Genomic DNA, 20,321 nt, shown 5'->3' with positions numbered 1-20,321 from the left:
ATCCTGCTCCTCCTGAGCCCTCATGGCATATGCCCTTGCTGGTGCCCTTGCCTCTGGCCTCTCAGCGGACTCTGATGTTGGCTTCTGTGAAGTACCAACTGCTTCAGATTTACTCGGCCTTCTACCCCTTTGAGCTACAGGGGCTGGTCTGTCTGCTTGTACTAGAGCAGCTATAGCATTCCTCCTTGGGCAATCTTTGATCTGGTGCTCAATAGACCCACACTGAAAGTAACCCCCAATCACTCGCCAATATTCACCCTTGTGCCACTTATGGCAGTGTGGACAGGCCAAAGAGACTGCTGGGGCTAGTCCCCTATACACCGTCCCTGGAGAGCTGCCCACTGATGGTGTGGACTGGCCTCTCCTCAGTGTGAATTGAGATCTGGGCCCCTGGGACTGGCCCTAACCTGGTGTCTGACTAGAACCCTGAGTAGGAGGACCTTTGAACCTCTTACTGGGTGCATAGGATGAACTGGTCTGACCTGGACCTCTCTTCTATTGTCTATCCCTTCTGTTCTGGTCATTAATTCTAACCCCTTCCACTTTTAGTGCTGCTTCAACCAATTTTGCAAAGTCTGTAATCCCCAAAGCTATTCTCATGAGCTTGATACTATCGTTTAGCCCCTCTTCAAACCTCCTAGATTGGTCTGCTTTAATAAGGACTATCCCTCTCCCATATCTGCTTAGTCTAACAAACTCTCTTTTATATTCTGCCACTGACAGTTGTTTCTGCCTCAGATTGATAAATTCTCTTTTCCTCTCCTCCAGGTACACATTACTAGCATACTTCTTTCTAAACTCTGTAAAGAAGAATTCTCATGTGATCTGATTTAGCTGTACCTCCCTGGATAGTGTGTCCCACCACTGAAAAGCATCATCCTGAAGTAGGGACACAACACCCTCTAGGTTTTGCTCTAGGGTGCAGTGAAGTTGTCTAAGTACCTATTCTATTCTGTCTGGCCAGTTTTCGACTGTTAGAGGGTCATCTTCCTTCTTACCTAGGAAATCCACAGTCCCATATTTTCTTAACTTCTCCAAATGGGACTTCTGTGGTGGTGGTGAAGGTTGTGGCTGTGGTTGTGGCATAGCCCTAGTCATCTGCCTGCAGATTTTGGTCATTTGCTGAAACAAGGCCTGCTAAGGCTGAACAGGTACCTCTTGCACTGGTGGAGCAGGTTCTCCCCTGCCTCTAGTTTCAGCTATGGGTGGAGCATAACTCTCCACCTCTTCCTCAGTGGCTCTCTACAATGTTGAGTCCATATCCTAACCACAATAATCCAAACAAATAAATATGCATTAGTGTCACCTCAACACTTACAAATGCAATGCATAGTATAGACTCTATCTAAATCCAGAAACGCCTAATCCGTGCTCTGATACTACTAAATGTAACACCCCTTATCTGTCTACAGTGTATCCGAGTGAGGCATGTCACACTTGGTGCCGGCACGCCATAACTTATCTTATTTCATTCTTAATAATCGCATTTAATTTATTTAATTTGGGGTCAATTTATTAACTGGGGAAACTGACATATTTTTCCCTAAATTTAATAATATTTGATGTTTTTCCACCTGTTAAAAATCTAAATAAAAATTCTAATAACATAAACTTTCTACAATTTCAAGCTTCATCTCAAATTTTCAAACTCAAATTTTCATTCAAACATTTCATACATAATTAAAATGGCACTCACATTCATAAATAAAAGACTCCATTTCATTAATTTACATAAATTTACAAGTAATTACATAAGTCCATAATTTACATAACAAAATGAATACAAAACTACAAAATGCAAAACTACTAACAAGCCTAATGGGTCTTACCCAAAATGCACTGTAGTGGAGGTGACATTAGACTCAATGCAGATCTGGACTCTCACCCAGTCTGGGGTCTGTTGGGCTCTCTATCTGTGTCTCCAGTATCTACACGTGGCAAAAAGCGATGTGCTAAGCAATACAGCTTAGTGGTGCCAATATAAAATAAAAGTAAACTAAAATAATAAATATGTAGAAATTATATTTTTATTTCATGTAGACTGAAATTTTGATAATTATTAGTAATATTATTAATTTAGTACTTTTTATATTCATTATTTGGTAATAAATTATTAAGACTTATTTTGGTTGCCTAAGTAACCTATAACAATTGAATGGACTGGATAAATAGGTAAATTGGCACTGGGTACTAAGTACCTCGGGCCATCACACCATCGGTCACATAGTGTCTACCAGGTGTGCAACAAAACAGTTAACAAGCCATAATAATCATCGGGCACAAGGCCAAGTATTTCAAGAGTATCGAAATGGCCAAAAGCCATAATATCACAAAATGGCACTAAATGCCATAAATCACGAAATGGCATGAAGCCATATGCAGTACTGCTATCGGAACCCTATTGGCATGCCAACCTATCCAAACCAATCATACTAGGCATACTAGGGAATGTTAATAAAGTTAACTGGTTAATTCTTTGCATTTAAAGTTGGGTAATTACTATTCACCATACTATTCATGCAAAAATATTGACTTTTTTTATAATTAATAGGTATGCAAGTTCTAATTCCACCAAAATAACACATTTTGGATTTTACATTTATTGGCATTAGTTGCCAATTTCAATTCAAAGCTCATTGGAAGGAATTCCAAAAATTCAGATTTGATCACTTAGGTTTACTATTCCATTGGACTAATCTACAATGGCAATTTGGCTAAACTTTCTTTATCAAAGTTGTTCCCTAATGTGTCTTCTTTAATTCCCTTTTTGAATCATCCCATTTGGAGTTTTGTAGCACAAGTTATGGCATTTTTACCATAACTGGCCGGATTGGTCCATTCTCAGATTTTCTGGGCAAATTTGGTTCTGGCAGTTTTAGTGTGGTTAGCAATTTGAATAGATTATAATCAGAATTTGGATTTCTGTTCTTCATGAAAGTTATTCTAAATTGCCTAAGCTTTCCATGGGTTCAACAATCATGTCATTTGGACCTCTCTACACAAAGTTATGGCCATTTGAATAAATACTGTTCATTTGGTCATTTTTCCATGACCAGATTTTGGTTACCCAGATTTAGGCAATTTTTAGGTCACTTTAAGTTGGTTTTATGGGCAGGGTATCTTCAATAAAAATGTGGCATTATGTCCCTAGATTCACCTTCAATTGACCTTACACCAATTGAAGCTACACAATTCAAGTTATGGCTGCCCAAACTCACTAGACTCATAGTCTAGAATTTCCAGCAATTGGACAATACCTATAATTCCTAATTCAATGCCACAATTAATTTCATTTTTATGGTCAAACCATATCAAATGGTCACTAATTGACCATTAATACTCCAATTAAACATCAAAGCACAAAATCCCCAATTTATTCACAAAACATAATTGGTCATAATCTCATGCAAACTCATATAACTTTAACTCTAATTCATGTATACACATCAATTAGCATTAGTATACAAGTTTAATTGTATCCAAACCATCAAAACCCTAACCCTCACAAGTGGACTGAAATTTAAGGTTTTCATAGTATACCAATTTTCCTCAATTTCTCACTTAATTCTAATGTAGTTTAGCTTGATTTCAATAATCAAATAAGAAAGAGAGATAAAATAGCACTAACTTTCAATTGAAGGATTTCTAAGCTTCCTTAACTTCAAGTTTTTCCTCTCCTTTTTTCTCCCAAATCCTTAATCAAGGTCTAGGGATAAATTTTTGTGTTGGGACTTAGGGAAGTTATGGAAGAGAACTAGGGTAATTTGAGCTTCAAAGATTCAAAAATGGTGGAAGGGTGCCCATGGGAGTGGTTCGGCCATCCTTAGAGAAATGAAGAAAATGATGGTTTTTGATTTAGTTTGTTTTCTTTTGACTTTTATAATTAGGTTAGGCTAAATGTGAGTGGTGGACAAAATTTTAATTACATCATGGTGACTTTATGATTATGTCATAACTGAATTTAAATTTCTTTTTGTTTAGTTTTTCTTTCTTCTTTCTTTCACTCAATTTTATTAAATTTTTCATCAATATTTTTTCACATTTTATGTCATAAATCTCACTTAATTGAATGGACAAGTTGGTCAAAAATCATCTCTGAAGGTGAAATGACCAAAATGCCCTTCATTTTGCTTACCGAGTTAAATTTATCGATATCGATTTATAAAATTTTTTTAGCATTTTCTTGGCATTATATTGTCATCTAAGACTCAATAACTCTTCACTGGAGTCCCAAAAATTATTCCACAAGGTTTCCCCATGGGTCTAGGGTCGGCAACTGTCTTCACAGCCGCTTCTCGTTAGGGTTACCCATCGCCGGAGCTACGGCTCATTTAACCTTATTGCATTTCATTTCTTAAATTTTTCCTTACTTTTTATTATCATTATTTGATTTATTTATGACTCCTCACTCTAGTTTAAATATAGTCCAGACATTCTGGCTGTCCGAACAGACATTAGTCACCGGAACAGTAGAATGTATGGACTATCTAAAGTAAGGGCGTTACAAGTAATGTCAATAAATTTATAAGAAAAAACAATATCAAAAATTTAAAAATAATGATTTAATCACAAAGGCCTTAATTTTTAAAAATTAAATTTTAAATAAAATAATAATTGAAATCATAAAAATTACAGTAATAATGTCAACAACAATAATAATTAAAAGAAAAATAAAAAAAATAAAAAGTGAGTATAAAAGAGAATTATACACTCATCTTTTATGGAAAGTGACATGTAATAAACTCTTTTAAGGAAAGTGTCTCGTGAAAGCACTAAGAAAATACCTTACTACCTTATATGTATATGTGCCTCAATTAGTGACGAACATGATATTTAAATTTTGGAGGAAAATGACAAATATAAGGTATCTTGTGTAACACCCCTAATTTTTAAATAATTAATTTATATTTAAATATAAATATTTTAGTTTAACCCCTAGTATTGGGGGTTTTGCGTAGGCACTTTCATTTTGTGGCAATTCAACCATCACCTGGATCTGTAATTTCGTGTTGAATATAAGTTGCAGGAATCACTTCGGAACCAGATCAAAGTTATTGGCTACCCCACTATTTTTCAGATGCCCCGGACGCATTTCAAGCATCAAAATTGGTATAGGTAAACCTGAACTCTGAGTTTCTTCAAATTTATAGTGCTGAGTTTATAATAAAATTCCATAAAATATTCGTGGGTAGCTAGAAAATTATAATTCTTTTTGTGTTAGCTTTATAATATTGCTAAGAACTGCGGAACAAAATTTTAGAATTTTTAGAGCTAGCTAGAAGGACTTTTGCAAAATATTTGTTTTAAGCCTTATAATTGAATTGTTAGATTAAGTGAGATTTGCCTGAGTTGGAGGGCCCAGGAGATGCCATATGTTATTGATGAGTTGTGATTATGGGAAATTTAGAAATTAAAAGTGTTATTTGAACCTTTTTGCAGGAGGGGTAGGTCTCAAGTATAGGGGGAATTCTGCTAGATTTTTCGCAAAATCTTAGGGCTGTCTTTTAATTCTCTACATCTTTGTTTCAAGTTGTTTATTAATAAATTTTGATATATTGTTTAGGTGAGCCGAGACAGGATTCTTCCTCCGCTCAGCCGCCGTAGTAGCTTGTAAAAATGTTGTGAGTAGATATTTATTTTATTTACAATTTCAATATTATTATATTTCTAGCATGCTCATGCATCACTTATACTTATATTTATATATTAAATATTAGGCATACCCTGTTTTGCATTTAATCATGATGATATGACTTTGGTTATTGTGTTTTGATAATTTGGAGCTGTGTATGTGAGTTGATGTGTATGTGGAGTATATGGATATGGGTAGGACGGGTAGACACAGCTGGAGCCTGACTCGCTGGGACTCGATCCTTATTATGGGTAAGTCGGGGTAGGCACGACTCAAGTTGATCTCACTGGCCCCCACATATGAATTATTAAGCGAAAGTCCAGCTCGAGTTGATCTCACTGGCAGGCTTTGAATTAAGAGAGCTGAGTAGGGGGATCAGCTCCCAATATATGCATGTGTGAGTATGGATGTGACACACGGGTATGTGAGTGCTCTGGATTATCTTTGATGTGACTTAATATGATTTGTATGACTCGTATGAAGATGGTGCATTTCATTTCCAAGAATGCATTAGAATTAGATAGTTATAGAAATTATATGTAAAATAAATATTTACTCTCTGAGTCAAACGCTCACTCCTGTTCACCATTTTTTTAGGGTACAGGAGGAGTTTTTTTCCAGAGCAACATGTTTTCTTCCTCACAGGTTTAACATCAGTTATTTATTTGTTTTATTATTTTCAAAATTTGAAATCTAGAACTCCGCATGTCTTAGCAGTAGCATGGGCCTTGTTAGAGACTATATTAATTTAAGTTTTTGATATTAATAAATGAAATTTTTATGATATTTATATAGTTTATAATTAATTGATTCAAGGTTAAGCTGTGCTCTCCTGGCTTTAGATTTTAATAGTTATCGGGTTGGGTTGACCTAAATAAAAATATAATATAATATTTTATTTTATTTTATTTGCATGATGGGCCTTAATTTTGGGCCCTGATTATGGATGTGGGATTAGTAAGGATTACTATGGGCCTCAGGGGCTTTATGTCGGCCTAGGTCCTAGTGCCAGTCCGGTCCGTGGGTTTGGGTCGTGATAAGAGTGGTATCAGAGCTTAGGCTCTAGATTCATAGGAAGTACATATCTAAAGCTTTAAGAAGAGTCTAATTAGGGGGTCACATGCAGAGTGTAGTATTTTGTTTCATCTTCTTCTGTAATTCTTTGCTTTTAGATTATGTGTTATTCCTCAGGTAGTATAAGAGTGCTTCAGTTTAGCACCTCGGTTTTGTAAAGTACATGGTGATGTGAAATAGATTTAGTAGACGTGTTGAGGTCTGCCATGGAAATACATACTACAAGAAATGTTATGTTTCTATTAGTATGAGTTTAAGTGGCGTGCCTATTTGGTGCAAGGCACGAGGACATAAAGGTGATTTTTAGCAATATAGCTTCCTCAAGTGGGAGTGAGGGTACCACTACTAGTAGTCATCGGTGGATAGCCTAGTCATAGTAAGTTCATGCTATCAGTGGACTCAAGAGAGATAAGAGATCAAGAGATTTAGTATGTCAGGATGTACCGTAGTAACTATACAATATTCTCGATATTTGTGCTATAAGTTGCAGATTATAGTACCGATATGGGATTATTGTGTAGAGCTGCATACTTCCCCGTGGTGCTCATGATGAGGATGTTTGCAGACAGTCTCTATTTTGATACAGTTGCGCCATAATAGAGTTCTATTTATGCAAAATAGTTGAAACTCCTAGTTTGCAGTTTAAAACCTTTGAGCTAGAACATTAAAAGTTACAGTGGGTAGTAACTAAAGTCAATGACTCGATTACCCTAGCCTGGGTGAGAGCTACATTAGGATTTATCATAAGATTAGAGGTTTCAGTATAGTCATAAGTGATTGGTAGTGCTTATAGAGTGAAATCATCTAGTCTCCGAGAAAGGGTTTTGAACAGAATTGGTATTATAATAGAATGTTGTGCCTAAAGTTTAAGTAAAAATAACATCTTCTTTGTGTTGCAAACAAGGTGTAGAGTATGATTTTGCTTCCCTAAAAGGAGATCGGATGCTACGAATGCTGTTTATAGTCTATGAAATGCAATATCTTAAGTTTTGGCTAATTGAGTGGATATTGGGAAGTAACATCCTATAGATCTCCTCCTTGAGGTAGTGCGGATAGCATGTGAACTAAATGACAGAAATGGAGATCACGTAGTGAATGCATGGTTACTACTCCATCAGTTTATCCTTAACTTCTTATTGCACATGACAAAAGTATGCTTTGAGTAAAGGAAAGGATAAGGACAAAGGTTAAAATAGATAAATCATGAAATATGTAAATATATATAGATGAAGTGCATAAGGGAAGGATAAAATAATTGGTTTAGATGTAATAGAGAAGTAAATTAATGCCAGTGAAAGTGCTAATCATAGTGGTCAAAAGACCAATTTTGAGTAATACAAAGGTGAAGATAGCCTAGCAAAAACACTGAAAGGTACAGTTATCTAGTGTAGCTGTCATGTCAAAAAGAAGAATGGAGCTAGGAAATAAGGTAATCAAGGCTCTATTTTCGGTAACATAAAAGAGATGAACTAAAGAGCAAATTGAATAGCCAAGAATAGGACAAGATAAGGAAGATCAAAGTGAGATATAAAGTACATAAAGTGTTATCCTGAGCAAGGTAAATAGGATGAACTGAAAAGCAATATTAGAAAGCCCAAAACGAGATTATATGAGTGAGGATAGTTACCAAGATATGGAATCCAGAAGTGCAGGACTTAGAGCAGATCATAGTTTGGGTAATATCAGGAGCCAAAACATGGAGTTCAAAGTTGCAAGATAGGGATCAAACTCTTTCTATTCCTATTCCCAGAATGGAGTAGGTAGCAATGGGATAAAATCCATTTAAATTTCTACCAGTATGAGGAAAGATAGTTGAGAAATGCAACCAGAGTAAGTAAAAGTTATAGGATGTGCAATGGTATCTTGAACTATCTTATCAGGGGAAGGAGTGAATTAATAAGTAGTAAGTTAAATCAAAGTAAACCTAATGGTTCAAATAGGCATAACGAGTAAAAGGGATGGTGGAAAATGGCATATAGGCTTAGGTCATAAGTAGAGATGGTGAGATAGCAATTATAAGGTCTGTGATTAAGGGTTAGATGAACATTTTTAGTGTGACTAATAGGGTCCTTTCATGAGGAAACGTGAATGAAAATAAGTGATAGAATGACAGTAAAAGATAGAGCAGGAAGAGTATGTATGAGTGATAGTCACAAGTCACTAAGAAGTACAAGAATAAGAGTTATGGCAGTAAGCATGATTGGAATCCATTTTGAAAGAGTCTATTAGTGAGAGGCATCTTCTTGAATACAGTAAAACATAGGGATGCAAAAGAGTTAACGTAAGCATAAAAAGGTAGGAATGGAGTACAAGTGGAGATAAAAAAATCTTAAGATGATATGTAAGGCAAATCGATGGTACAATAGAAGGATTATTGTAATTGATATGTTATAGAAATAGATGATGAAATTTCAGGGAGAAGACCATGAGATATGAATAGTGTGCTGATGTAAGTAGGAGAAGATTTCTCTTTTTCTTTAAGTTTATATCGTACTTTTGGCTCTGAAAGTCTACATAAGTAAGGGAAATAATATTGAGATGACCTAGCATTTAACAAATTGATAGGCACCAGTCTGTACATATTCTTCTTAAAAGAAAATGATGGTAAGTGTGTACCTGATGTTATGTGTTAAAGGACGATCAGAGTAGTGAAAGGAGTTAAAACGAGTTAGTTACTAGGGCTTGCAACCCTTCTGAACCATAAGCTGGAGGAAGTGCTAGCTGTGGATAAGTTTTAGTGGATGAAATTGTTACTGATGAATAAATTTAAGGCTGAAGTTTGGAAAGTTATAGGCAATACATGTGGTTATATTAGGGAGAATGAACATGTGAAGTATCTTTTTTGGAATTACGGCATAGCACACATTTCCTATAGCTATGTTAGTTTAGATGGAACTTATTGTTTCTGGGGCTACTATGTAACCAGGATGAGTAATTTCCTACTAAGAGTAAAAGGGAATGGTAATGTTCTAATGGTCAAGCTGGGAAAAAGGTACAAGAAGAATTTTCTATGGTCAATTACAAGTATTACATAATGTGAAAGAAGTGCTAGTGGGAGCCAATCGTAAGGTTGGAATTCCAAAAGTAATGGAACTAGTAATCAAGATAGGACTAAGAAATAAAAGGAAGGTTAAAATTGATGATGGGATGGACAACCTTGAAGGAAAAAGTATAAGAATGAGAGAAGAGAAAGGTTAAAGAATAAGTACAGTAGATTGGAAAGATATCAACAATAGCAAAAATAGGAAAAGTAAGTGGATAAGATCTAAAGGATAGGAGAAAAGCTTGGTAGAGTTGATTACAATGATGAGAATAAGAAGGAACAAAATATGCTAGAGACACACTAAGAGATGTTTAAAACAAGTTATGGTGAGATGATAGACTAAACGAATAATGGTGCCTCGATTTAAGTACCAACATGTCCAAAAGCACGTCAGATAGTAAGAAGCTTTAAGTAAAAGTCAAGGAACTCTCTTTTCAGGAAATGAGTAGGCTGTGATAAGTAGTGTTGACTAGGTGAAACTCTACACAACTAATTACCTAAGATAGATAGGAATTGTTACAAGGAACTCTTTAGTGACACAAAGTAAGTTAGAAGCTTGCAGTGTCATGGAATTAGGAAGGTAAAAATGTTTTTAGTATGGGAGGATTTAGCTAAAGCTTCAATGGCCAACAGAATTAGCAATGATCTTGGGTAAGGTGCATGCAAAAGTAGTTGTTTCAGAAGGGTGTTTCATGAGACGTTGTAAAACAGACAATATGAGTCACATCCATACACCGCAAAGATTGGTAATAAAGGGGAACAAAGGCTAGTGCTGCAGGATACCATATCAGAGTGTAAAGGAAGCATAGCTGGTGTAGGTGCACTTGGCATTTCAATGGAACTCTACATGACTAATTGCATTAGATAGACAGGAGTTGGTCTAAGAACCTTAGTAATGACACAAAGGAGATTGGAAATTCGAAGTATTATGGGAGTGAGAAGATGCATAGGTATTGACCATTGAGGTCATAGAACAAGTAGAAATTTCGAATGAGATGCCTATGACAGGTGCTATAGGAAAGCATCTCATAGGATACTATAAGATAAGGAGCATAAGTTATGTCTTTGGGAAGCAGAGATTGTTGTGGGAACTGAAGTCACTAAGAGATATGTTAGGACATAATGAAGGAGAGGTAAACACCAAAGCTAATTGAAATTATGAGATATCTAGTCAAGCATAGTGGAGGTATAGTAAGTACTGAAGATGTCAGAAAAAGATTGAGGAGTGGTTTGAGGTACTAGTTTCACTATGAAATGATGATGATAACTAGGACACTACAACAGACAAAAGAGCTATGCAGATCCTAGGCAAAAGGATTTAGTGTTTGCAGTGGGCAATTATGTATTCCTAAAGGTCTTTCCGATGAAGGGAGTCATGAGATTTGGGAAGAAGGGTAAGCTCGCATCCTGATACATAGGGCCTTTTAAGATTACTAATAGAGTTGGAGCAGAGGCCTATCGGTTGGAGTTACCACTAAGCTTTTCTCACGTCCACCCAGTGTTCCACAATTTCATGCTTAGGAAGTACATACATGATCCTTCCCATGTGTTACAACCCAATATAGTGGAGTTGAAGGAAAACCTAACCTTCGAAGAGCAGCCAATAGCCATAGTGGACTTTCAGATGAGGCAGCTATGGTCAAAACAAATCTCTATAGTTAAGGTTTTGTGGAGGAGCCAATCGGCAAATGACTGTACTTAGGAGTCAGAACAGGATATGTGTAATAAGTACCCATACTTGTCCACTGTGTAATCTTGTACTTCTTTATTCTGCCTTGTGTAAAATTTGAAGACGAATTTTCTGTAAAGGGGGAAGAATGTAACACCCCTAATTTTCAAATAGTTATTTTATATGTAAATATAAATATTTTAGTCTAACCCCTAATATTGTGGGCTTTGCGTAGGCACTTTCATTTTGTAGCAATTTGACCATCGTCTGGATCTGTAATTTCGAGCCGAGTAGATAAGTTGCAGGAATCACTTCAGAACCGGGTCAAAGTTATAGGCTACCCCATAATTTTCAAACACCCCGAACTCGTTTCAAGCGTCAAAATTGGTATAGGTAAACCTGAACTCTGAGTTTCTTCAAATTTATAGGGTTGGATTTAGAATAAAATTTCATAAAATATTCGTGAGTAGCTAAAAAATTATAATTCCTTTTGTGTTAGCTCTATAATATTGCTAAGGACTACAGAACAAAATTTTAGAATTTTTAGAGCTAGCTAGAAGAACTTTTGCAAAATATCCATTTTAAGCCTTATAATTGAATTATTAAATTATGTGAGATTTGCTTGAGTTGGAGGGCCCATGAGGGGCCATATGTTATTAATGAGTTGTGATTGCAGGAAATTTAGAAAGTATAAGTGTTATTTGAACCTTTTTGCAGGAGGGGTAGGTCCTAGGTATAGGGAGAACTCTGTCAGATTTTCGGCAAAACTTTAGGGCTGTCTTTTGATTCTCTACAGCTTTGTTTCAAGTTGTTTATTAATAAATATTGATATATTATTTAGGAGAGCCAAGATAGCCTTCTTCCTCTGCCCAGCCACCGCAGTAGCTTATAAAAGTGTTGTGAGTAGATATTTATTTTATTTATAATTTTAATATTATTATATTTCTGGCATACTCATGCATCACTTATACTTGTATTTATGTAGTTAAATATTAGGCATACCCTGTTTTGCATTTAATCACAATGATATGACTTTGGTTGCTATGTTTTGATAATCTGGAGCTATGTGTGTGAGTTGGTATGTACGTAGAGTGTATAGATATGGGTAGGACTGGTAGACGCGGCTGTAGCCTAACTCACTGGGACTCGATCCTTATTATGGGTAAGTTAGGGTAGGCACGGCTCTAGTTGATCTAGTTGGACCCCGCATATGGATTATTAAGTGAAAGTATGGCTCGAGTTGATCTTGCTGGCAGGCCTTGGATTAAGAGAGCTAGGTAGGGGGGATCATCTCCCCATATATGTATGTGTGAGTATGGATATGACACACGGGTGTATGAGTGCTTCGAATTATCTTTGATGTGACTTAATATGATTTGTATGACTTGTATGAAGATGATGCATTTCATTTCCAATTATACATTAGAATTAGATAGTTATAAAAATTGTATGTAAAATAAATATTTACTCTCTGAGTCAAACGTTCACTCATGTTCACCATTTTTTCAGGCTACAGGAGGAGTTTTTTCTCACAGCAATCTATTTTCTTCCTCACAGGTTTAACATTAGTTATTTATTTGTTTTATTATTTTCAAAATTTGAAATCTAGAACTCTGCATGTGTTAGCAGTAGCATGGGCCTTATTGGAGACTATATTAATTTAAGTTTTTTATATTAATAAACGACATTTTTATGATATTTATATAGTTTGTAATTAATTGATTCAGGGTTGAGCTGGGCTCTCCTGACTTTATATTTTAATAGTTATCGGGTTGGGTTGACCCAAATAAAAATATAATATAATATTTTATCTTATTTTATTTGCATGATGGGCCTCAATTTTGGGCCCTGATTATGGATGTGAGATTAGCAAGGCCTACTACGGGCTTCTAGGGCTTTATACCGGTCCAGGTCCTAGTGCTGGTCTGACCTGTGGGTTCGGGTTATGACATCTTGTATTTAAAATAAGAGAAAGTTGTATTTTAATATGCTTTATTCACAATTTAAATTTATCTTTTTTAATTTTTTTTTTAATTACCGAAAAGAATTTTTAAAAAAATCTCTAATTTTTTATTTTAATTGAATCAATAAAAATAAATTTTTAACTTTTAGAATATGAATGAATAAATAAATATAATTATTTTAATCTTTTATTACAAAATTTTGTTGGAAGGCAAAATACAAGAGTATTAAAAAAAATTGCTCCCATTCAACATGCCCCTAATTAAAAATTAAAAAATTTTACGTGCGGTGACCTTGCCAGCGTCCTTGGTCAGTCCTTGTTCTCCATACACGAAATAATCCCAAGAATGCACTCAAACAAAGTAAGTTCTTCGCTTCTTGTCCATAATTATTTACAGAGAATACCCATGCACTGTGTTATCATCTTGCTCTACAAAGCCACCAGAATGTAGTCTTCAAGTGGCTGACGTGAGGAAGTTTCTCTGTTTCCATTATGGCCCAACTATTTGGAGAGTTTATGGGTCTGAGTCCTCAACCCATCATGGGTGGACCTTGGGCGTATTTATTTCCTTCAAGACAGAATTTATTGCCACCTTAAACTTTGCACTGACCTGAGTTGACCGAACCCATGGCGGATTCAGTTCTATCTGCATGCAGGTTGTGTTCGAGCAATTAGCCTTTCCAATTGTTGAAGAATTTCGATCGATTCATGGCGTTGAAAAAGAGCTCTAGAAACTTTCTGGAATGGTCTTAACGATTCGAGCTGTTATGAGTAATACAAAGCAAAGACAGATACGTGAAGAGGCAGTGGGATTATGGCTCAAAGAGCTTAAAGAAATAACTTACGACGCTGACGACTTTCTAGCTGAGATGTCAACTAAAGTGCTGCGTTCTCGTTCGCTGGTACGAGGACCATCTTCGTTTTCAATTTGACATTGCATCGAGAATTGATGGGGTTGTAGAGAAGTTGGAGGATATAGCCAAGGAGAAGGATGATCTTCGTTTAAAAGAAGATGATGTAGTGATGGGTCATAGGGTTAGAAGCAGGAGGTTACAAACTAGCTCTTTGGTTGATGAACAAAGTGTGTTTGGAAGAGCCAGTGGTGTAGAGAGACTAGTTTCTCTACTACCGTGTGATGGTAATACCGATACAAGGATATCTTGTCAAACTCGACCAACGACCAATGTGGCAGTAAAAATAGTCAAATCCGTCTAAGTATGATAGTCAAATGTATGGTAATTGAACTAAACAATAGGCAGAACGAGCAATTACATTAAAGGTTTTACTGCATGAACAAGCCAAATATCAAATAAAAATGCGAATCTCATTAGTTAAGTGATAATTACGCCAGAAATTAGATAATTCGGCCAAGATCAAAGCAATGGCTACTTTATAAAAACCTATAAAAATCAAACGATTAATCAAAAATAGGTACACTTACGATTTCTATAATTCTCTTTCAATGAAGAATTTTCTAATTTCTCTCTGAAGAACTAAGATTCCTTAATTAAGTATCGAAGTGGCCTACCAAAAGGCCATTCACCTCATCAGGTTTACGTGTGTGTCAGAATCAAAACCACAATGACTAGCGGTAGCATCAATATCTGTTATTCATATTGTTGGAATGAGGGGGTATGGAAAAGTCCACACTTGTTCAAGTTATTTACAATGACAGGGAGATTAAGAAGCATTTTGACTTATGAATGTGGGTTTGTGTGCTTAAGGAATTTGACTCGAGTATGATCACAAAAGCAGTCATAAAATTTGCAATTGAGGCTAAATGTGATCTTTTGGACATGGATTTGATTTAGCGACATCTTCAACAGTTTGTTGTCCCAAAGAAAGTGACCAAGAGGGGGGTGAATTGGACATTTTAGATAATTTTTCAGTCCTTGCTTAAGACTTAATGAAAAATTGAGGCTTTGCACTTCTATGTATGTGTATAACTCTGTTCCTAGGATGTAATTTAAGTAATCAATCAAGTTATGCACAAATACTAGCTCAAACACAAAATAATTACTTAATATCAAGTGTATTTTCCCACATAAAACTCAGAGTTTGCAAGTTTAATTGTTTAACCTCAATATTAACTCCATAAAACAAATTCTCAACACATTCAATATATAATCAGAGAATCAAAGTGCTGAAAATTAAAGAGTTAAGGGAAGAAGAGAATCAAACACAATGTTTATTGTGGTTCGGCTCTCTTAGCCTACATCCACTCTTCCCAAATTCTCACTTTGAGAGTCACTCCACTATTTGATCTTTTCAACAGGCAAGATTCAAAGCCTTTACAATCTCAGCAAGCTTCCCAGGTGCTTGAGGACCTTTACAACATCTTTGCTTCCCACAAAAGACCACAAGCTTCACAAGGTGCTTGAAAACCTCCCACAAGCTTCATAAGGTGCTTGAAAACCTTCCACAAGTGTGTCCTCACACTTACACAACCTTAAATAGGTTTTGGTGTAGAAGAAATCACTCTCAATAACTCTCAGATACAGAATTTAATGCTAGAAGATTGAGCGAGAAGATTTGCCACTCAAGCTCAAGAGTAATTGAATGAAAGCTTTAAAAATACCACAATAAATTCACTATGAATAAAAGCACTTTCATTAGTTAGAATTGTAGTAAATGATGCCTTTTATAGGTGCTTTTCATTGCCAAAAACATCTGCTGGAGAGTGTGTCTAACGGCTCTTTAATTTTCAAAAAACTAGCCGTTATTGCTTAGAAAGTCGTGCAGCAGTTGAGTCAAGTCAGATCATAAAAATAGTTAACTAAAATTTTCACCGGTTAACTAGTTTTGTAAGACAGAGAATTTTAGACATCAAAACTAGTTAACTAATTTTCGTAACGGGTTAACTAATTTCGCTACTGTCTGACTTAAAATTTGAAATTTTGAGTTTTTGAAGAAAGGTTGTAAAAATTATTTTGACCATTCAAAAACCTTAGAAATGATATAAAAACACTTTCTAAACTCTTGAATCTAAAAATAAAATTGATTTTAGGTCTTAAATGGCATAAATTCTCCAATCTTGTACAATAGACCTAAGAACTTAATTTCTATCCTATTTCTTCATGGACTTTGATTCGTCTTGTGTTATACAAGATGATAAACTCCTTTTATATCAGCCATGTCAATAGAATAGTCCTTCCATCAGTGTCTTTACATATTATGACCTATAAAATCATTTCAAATACTTATGCACAAAGGGTTAATGTATATTTCATTAAGTTTTGTTATCATCAAAATCAAGCTCATGTTAGCTTACAGGGCCTACAATCTCTCCCTTTTTGATGATGTCAAAACTTAATGAATCTATGAAGATCGTAAAAATTCAATTGTATAACTATCTACATATGTCATGTATGCAAGAACTTGCTTTTAGACAAGCTCCCCCTATATGTATGCACACAATCATTCAAAATGCAAGAATGTTGAGAAGCTACAAAATAGCTCCCCCTAAATCTGATATTCAAAGCATTTTGAAGATAATAATATAAGTAACATGTTAAGCAATTTCCAAGATTAATTCATCCAAGATCAATTCAATCATCATACATAAGATATATCAACCATAAGTCAATCATAAAGGATCATCATCATATCTTCAATAACTTTCCAAAATAAGTCCAAAATATCTACATCAGAATATGAACCATATAACCACTGAATAAAATTAGTTAACTAAAAATGTACCCAATTAACTAAAAACATTCTGTCAGTTAAAATATTTTCCTATCTTCTCCTGATTTCTCCCCCTTTTTGACATCAACAAAAGGATAGGCTTTCTCCTATTTTCCCCTATTTTCTCCCCTGTTTAAAAAAGAAAAACAAAAAGACACAACTTTGAAAGTCATAAAGCATATTTCAAAAATCTTAAGATTTTTCTTTGCTGCTAAGAATTCTGCCACTTCTCCTAAGGTGAGTGGGATCAACAAGTTTGGCTTGTTTCTTCTTCTTTGGGAGTTCTTTTTCAAGTATGGTTACTTGGATTTTTGGAGGAATGGGTAGAACTGATTTTCTGGCTTGTGCTTTGGTTCTTCTAAGTCCATATTGCATGGGTAAAGAGATGGTTGATTCAGGTACTGGTTGAGAGGCAGTAGGAACAGTGTTTGGTTGTTCAGAGGATGGGTCTTGTGACTGCTCTTCCTCCTCTTCTTGTCTTAAACCATTTCTGCCTTCACTTTTTCCATTGTCACTACTGCTGTTGCTTTTAGTATGAGATGAGGAGGATTCTCTTGATTTCACTTTGTTAGGTTCTTGTTCTACTTCTGATGCCTCTTCTGCAGATTTTTCCTTCTCATCATTTTTCTCTACTTCTTCAACCTCAGTTATCTTACTTTCTTCTTGTACCTTTTCAGCAGCTTCTACATGCTCCTCTTCTTCTTCTTCCACTTCAGAAATTTTTACTCCACTTGGTCCAGCAGCCTTTGCATTACTAGGACCAGCAGTACCCTGTGGGTAGCTTCCAAAATCTCCAAACTTTCCAAAAGATTCACCAAACAGCATTTGAGCCATCTTCTTCATGAACCATTCTTGTCTATCCAATCTATTAATCAACATATCCATCTTTGCATTATGCTCAGCCACAATTCGCTTCTACAATTCATGAGATTTTTCTAAAATACTCAAGGTCAGTCCACTCATTTCTTTGATTTCCTTCATCATGTCCAGATTTGCTTTACTGATTTTCACAAAATCTGACATTTTCAGCTTCATTTTCTCTTTCTTCTTAGAGCTTTCCCCTTCATCTATCTTAGAACTTCTCTCTTTCAACTTGCTTAGTGGGATGTCCGATTCTGTTTCAGAATTTGATTCTGATTCAGATTCAATCTCAATCTCAGTCTCTTCTTCTTGCTTTTTGTCTTCTTTCTTACTCCTTTTCCTACCATCTTCAGCCTTGAATATCTCCTTAATGGGGATAGGATTGCTAAACTTCTTTTCTTTGCTCAAATCAACTCCTATAGCTTGAAATATAAGAGTCAAAGGCATAGCATATGGCAACCTTTTATGCTTACTAGACTTAGCAATCACTTTAAAAATAAAAAATGGCAAATTAAATCTGATTTTGTTAACCAAGTGCCACATAATGCATAAATCAAGGCTATTTGCTTATGAGTGACTACCACTTCTAAGATTGAGCAAATATCGAATGAAGGATTGTAGAATCCTAAAATTTTGAGGCATTAAACTGATATTGGTCATTTCATTTTCAAGTGTACCCTCCGAAAAAATTGATAATTGAAATGCCTTCTCATCATATCCTTCAAGCTTCCTAGAATCTTTGAAGGTTCCAATCCTATTTCCATCATTTGGTAGGTTTAAAACAGAGGCTAAGAAATCAACATCAACAATCTGACTTTTCTTCTTAACTCTCACACTAAAACTTTCTCCTTTAACAACTTCTTTCATACTTCCATAAAATTCTTGAATCAAATAAGGATAATAATATTCATTCAACTTAGAAAATTCCATCCAACCTTGAAAAGTAAATAAACCTTCAAATTCATAAGGCAAGACAGAAAATGAATCCCATTTAATGTACCTTGGTTCGAAAATATTTTGTTGCACAAGAGGTTTGGAAGCAGGGACCTTTTCCATTTTCTTCTTTTTCTCAGAAGGCTCTGACCCAGCAATACCCTTTCCCTTTCTTTTTCTTGCTCATTCTGCCACTGTCTCTATTTCTTCATTACTGTTCTCAACTTCAGTTCCTTCTTCTCTTTCCTTTTCGGAACTGGCAGCAGCTTTCATAGCATCACCCATGAATTTTCGAGGTTTGGTAGTCATTTGTTTTACCCTTGCCATCGATTCTTGAAAAATTTCAGTGAGAAGTAACGGCTTAAGGAAGAATGACATTTTACCGTTTAGGGATTTTGAGAAAGAAAATTGGAGATTTCTGGTTTTGAGAGAAATTTGGGGTTTCTAAGAGAGTGGAGAATCAACCTGCAGTAGAGAAATGATGGAGTTTTAGATTGATTGAAGTGATATGCAGCAGTTACACAAAAAAAAATTTTCAAATTTTGAAATTGTGTATAGTTTTTCATGGAGAACCAGGAATCCCTTTTTGCCAAAACCCAATTTTACCCTTTAAAGACATAAAAAGAGCATAACTGTGCTCAGGGATAAATTTGTCAAAATATATTACAAAGAGAGCAAAAATACCCGTTAGAAAGAAAGTAATTTTAAATCAGGCACGTTTTGTCAAATGTACACAAAGGTAAAATTAGTTAACTAATTTTGAAACCCAGTTGGCTAAATATTATACAGGTATAAAACTAAACAACTGCAGTGAGAAAGTAGTTAACTAAAAACACATGTATGCAGAATATAGTACTAACAACATATTTAACCAATTTATGCACCAAATCCATATCAAATGCAATAAATATCATTCAATAGCTTCACTCATGCCAAGTTCTCTTCTAATCCTACAAAAGTTTTTCTCATTTAATAGTTTTGTAAAAATATCTGCAAGTTGTTGTTCTGTAGGAACAAACTCTAACTTAATGTCACCGTTTTGAACATGATCTCTAATAAAGTGATATCTAATTTCTATGTGCTTTGATCTAGAGTGTTGGACTGGATTTTTAGTTAGGTTGATGGCACTAGTATTATCACACCTTATAGGAACATGACCAACCTTTATACCAAAATCTTCTAATTGTTGCTTCATCCATAGAATTTGAGCAACACAACTTCCTGCAGCAATGTATTCTGCTTCAGCAGTAGAAAGAGCTACAGAAGTTTGTTTCTTACTATGCTAAGACACTAAGGCATGACCTAGGAATTGGCAAGTAGTCGAAGTACTCTTTCTATCCAATCTACTTCCAGCAAAGTCAGAATCACTATATCCAACTAGATCAAAAGTGTCGCATTTAAGATACCATAAACCAATTGAGTGTGTGCTAATGAGGTATTTGAAAATCCTTTTAACAGC

The sequence above is a fragment of the Hevea brasiliensis genome, chromosome 4 (genome assembly GCF_030052815.1).
Source record: "Hevea brasiliensis isolate MT/VB/25A 57/8 chromosome 4, ASM3005281v1, whole genome shotgun sequence".
Lineage (NCBI taxonomy): Eukaryota > Viridiplantae > Streptophyta > Magnoliopsida > Malpighiales > Euphorbiaceae > Hevea > Hevea brasiliensis.
Note: the sequence above shows the minus strand (reverse complement) of the source record.